The sequence below is a fragment of the Amblyraja radiata genome, chromosome 28 (assembly GCF_010909765.2).
Source record: "Amblyraja radiata isolate CabotCenter1 chromosome 28, sAmbRad1.1.pri, whole genome shotgun sequence".
Lineage (NCBI taxonomy): Eukaryota > Metazoa > Chordata > Chondrichthyes > Rajiformes > Rajidae > Amblyraja > Amblyraja radiata.
Window position 1 is genome coordinate 14,734,822 of NC_045983.1, and position 3,272 is coordinate 14,738,093.

At 44.9% G+C, this 3,272-nt stretch overlaps 1 long non-coding RNA gene across 1 annotated transcript; it reads right to left on the bottom strand.

The window, feature by feature from the left end:
• Window positions 1–1,269: 1,269 nt before the first annotated feature.
• LOC116989206 lies at window positions 1,270–1,973 on the bottom strand. The gene is made up of 2 exons (XR_004416172.1): window positions 1,827–1,973; window positions 1,270–1,790 (listed from the first exon to the last, which is right to left on the bottom strand). It is a non-coding gene; the product is annotated as an uncharacterized LOC116989206 (long non-coding RNA).
• Window positions 1,974–3,272: the final 1,299 nt, after the last annotated feature.

A 3,272-nucleotide genomic window follows, 5' to 3' on the forward strand; every position in this document is an offset into this window, starting at 1 on the left:
GAGCTCCATCTCTCATGGTGGTTTCCAGTATAGTTTATGCTTGCTGTTTAAATAACGGGTTAGGGTTTTACGGGGTGGGGGTGTTAATATGACCTGGTACTAATCATTCACAAAACTCAGTCCCGCTGGTATGCATTAAAACAAACAACAGTACAGTTAATGTAAATTGTTAATAATGAACCGTGTAATTTATTTGTAGCCTCTACCTGGTCAAACAGGCAAAGATCAATTGGAATATTTCTGTAACCATTTTGTAGTTCTATCCAATTTAGCCATAGTATATTTAACATTATGACAGAGCAAAGAAAGAAGCCATTCAGAGTTGCTTTGGGTCTTTTAATTAAACAACCAGTTAGCCCCACACCCGTCTTCTTTCCTCAGAACCCTGTAATCATTCTCCCTTCAAGTAGTAATGCAATCTCCTTTCAACATTTCTATTGAATCTGCTACCATTTCCCACATAGGAAATGTAGTTTAGCTCATAATACAAGGAAAAAATATATTTCACCTCCTTCATCAATTTAGTGTGGATTAACCTACGCTGAGATAATTTCATATTGCTAATCATTTGTCTGTCTTACTTTTTCTATTGAATCGTCTATTCGCTTCTTGAATTCTTACCACGACGGAGGTGCGATTTTTTTTCCATATCGTATCTCCATCCCCACTGCGGCCTAACATCGTGGAGTTGGCGACCCTGCCTGGGGACCAACGGGCGCTCCAAGCCGCGGGACTTTAACATCGCGGAGTTTGCGATCCCTTTGCCGGGGATCAAAGCTCCAACCGTGGGACCTGTGGACTTTAACATTGTGAAGCCCGCGGTCTCCGGTAAGAAGCCGACTCGGGAGCTCCTTGCCGCGGAGAGAGTTTCAACTGCCCCGACGCAGGAATTTCGATCACCCCGACGGGGCTTCTATCGCCGGCTGCGGGGGCTTTGATCACCCCGACTGCGGATGGTTTGACTGCCCCGACCGCGGGAGAACAAAGAGGAAGAAGCTTGAACTTTATTGCCTTCCATCACGGTGAGGAATGTGGAATCCACTGTGGTGGATGTTTATGTTAATTTGTATGTGGTCATGTGTCTTGTTGCTTTTCACTTCGTATGGCTGTATGGTAACTCAAATTTCAGTGTACCTTAATTGGTACATGTGACAATAAACTGACCTTGAAACCTTGAATTCATCTTTCTCATTCTGCCTCATACACACTGTTCCTCTCCTCCCTCCTATCCTTCTTCAGTCCTTATTTATCTGCTTCACGTAGTTTCACTGCATCTTCTGTCACTCAACATCTCCCCTCTACATCTTAAACACAGAACAGTAGAGCACAGTAATGGGCCTTTCCAGTCTATGTTTGTGTCAACTATGATGCAAATTTAAAATGCACATCTGCCTGCACATGAACTACTGTATATCCTTCAATTTCCTGCCTCTTCGTGTGGCTGTCTAAATGTATCTGTTTCTGAAACGTTGATATTTTATCTGCTTCAACCACTTCCCCTTGCAGCATGTTCCTGGCATTTACCACTCACTGTAAAAAAATTACGTGCCTCATAAATCTCCTTTAAACTTTCCCCTCTCAATTTAAGGCTGTACACTCTAACATTTGACATTTCCATTCTGAGAAATCCCATCTACACCTCTCATGATTAAAAAAAACTTCTCTCATGTCCCCCGCAGCCTCCATCACTCCAGAATAAACAATCCCAAATTTGTACAACCCCTCATTACAGCTAATCCCATTATCTGGATCCTATCACTCGACGACTCTCACTTTCCCTTCCATTTCATCTCCTCTCTCATTTTGTTATTGACATTTTCTGTCACTCCTCTTGCTCTTTGCTTCATTCTCCATTCCTGTCCCTCACTCAGCCGCTCCTTCACTGATCATTCTCTGCCCCCTACTTCTTCACTGTATCCTTCTCATTCCTTCTATCCCTGCCCCTCCCCTTCTTGTTACCCTTTTGCTCTAATCCAGTGATTCCCAACCTGGGGCCATGGCAAATCTCAGGGGGGCCACAGAAACATTTGGGGATTTAGGGGGCCACAGGTTCAATGAAGGGGCCCACCTTTTTCCCGCTAATAATGTCAGGGGGGGGGGGGGGGGCACAGAAAATTTTAAAGAGCACAAGGGGGCCATGAGCTAAAAAAGGTTGGGACCCACTACTCTAATCTGTCAAACTCGTTGCCTCCGCCTGCCACCCTGTGCTTTTCTCACATTTTCACTCCCTCTTCTTCATTATGTCTGCATTCCTCTTTCACCCTCTCCATTCTCTCCCTAGTTCCCTCAATTTCTCCCTCATTCTGTTTAGTTCTCCCTCTCTTTCAATTCTCCCTTATATCCATGCTCTTCTCCACTCTCTCTCTCTCTCCCCATTCCCCCTGATTCTCCCTAGTTCACCCTCCCCATTCCCCACACTAACTATGTCTCCATTATTCTCTGCTCTCCATCCCCCTGGGCCTGGGCTTTGGCGGTTTTGTGAAATCTGAAATACTTGACTAAATGTTTCTAAGAAAACAAGCCCCGTATGCGGAAGGGAAGCGAGTCACCCCGCGGCCTCTCGGGAAATGTAGTTCTACGTTGACGCATTGCCTTCGGGAACCTGAAATGAGAAGCAAGAAAACTTCAAATCCCATCATGCACTGCGCAGTGCACTCGCCCTCCAAGATCAGCTCCGCTCTTTGCTCTTCCTCTGGGAATCGTGAATCTTAAATGCACATTCAAGTTCTCTTCAATGTTCATGATTTTTGCATCCATCTCGACTAGTTCAGACGTTCTGCAATATTCAAGTCAAGTCGACTTTGGTGTTTTGCCACTCAGTGTCTGACATAAGGTTCACTTATTTATTGCGATAGATAAACTGCTAAATGGATTCAGCAGGTCAAGCAGCATCTGTGAAGGTAAAGGGATGGTCGCTATTTCTGGCCAAGACCCAACATTCAAAGGTTTAAAGGTTCAAAAGTATATTATTGTCACGTGTACCAATTAAGGTACAGTGATATTCGATTTACCATACAGCCATACTAAAAAAAAGCAACAAGACACACAACTACATAAAAATTAACATAAACATCCACCACAACGGGTTCCTCACTGAGATGGAAGGCAATAAAGTCTAATCTTCTTCCCTCTTTATTCTCCCACTGTCGGGGCAGTTGAACCATCTGCAGTCGGGGCGATCGAAGCTCTTGCGGCTTGGAGCTCCCGATGTCGGTCTCTAACCAGGGGCCACGAGCTCCACGATGTTAAAGTTAAAGTCCGCAGGCTGCCGC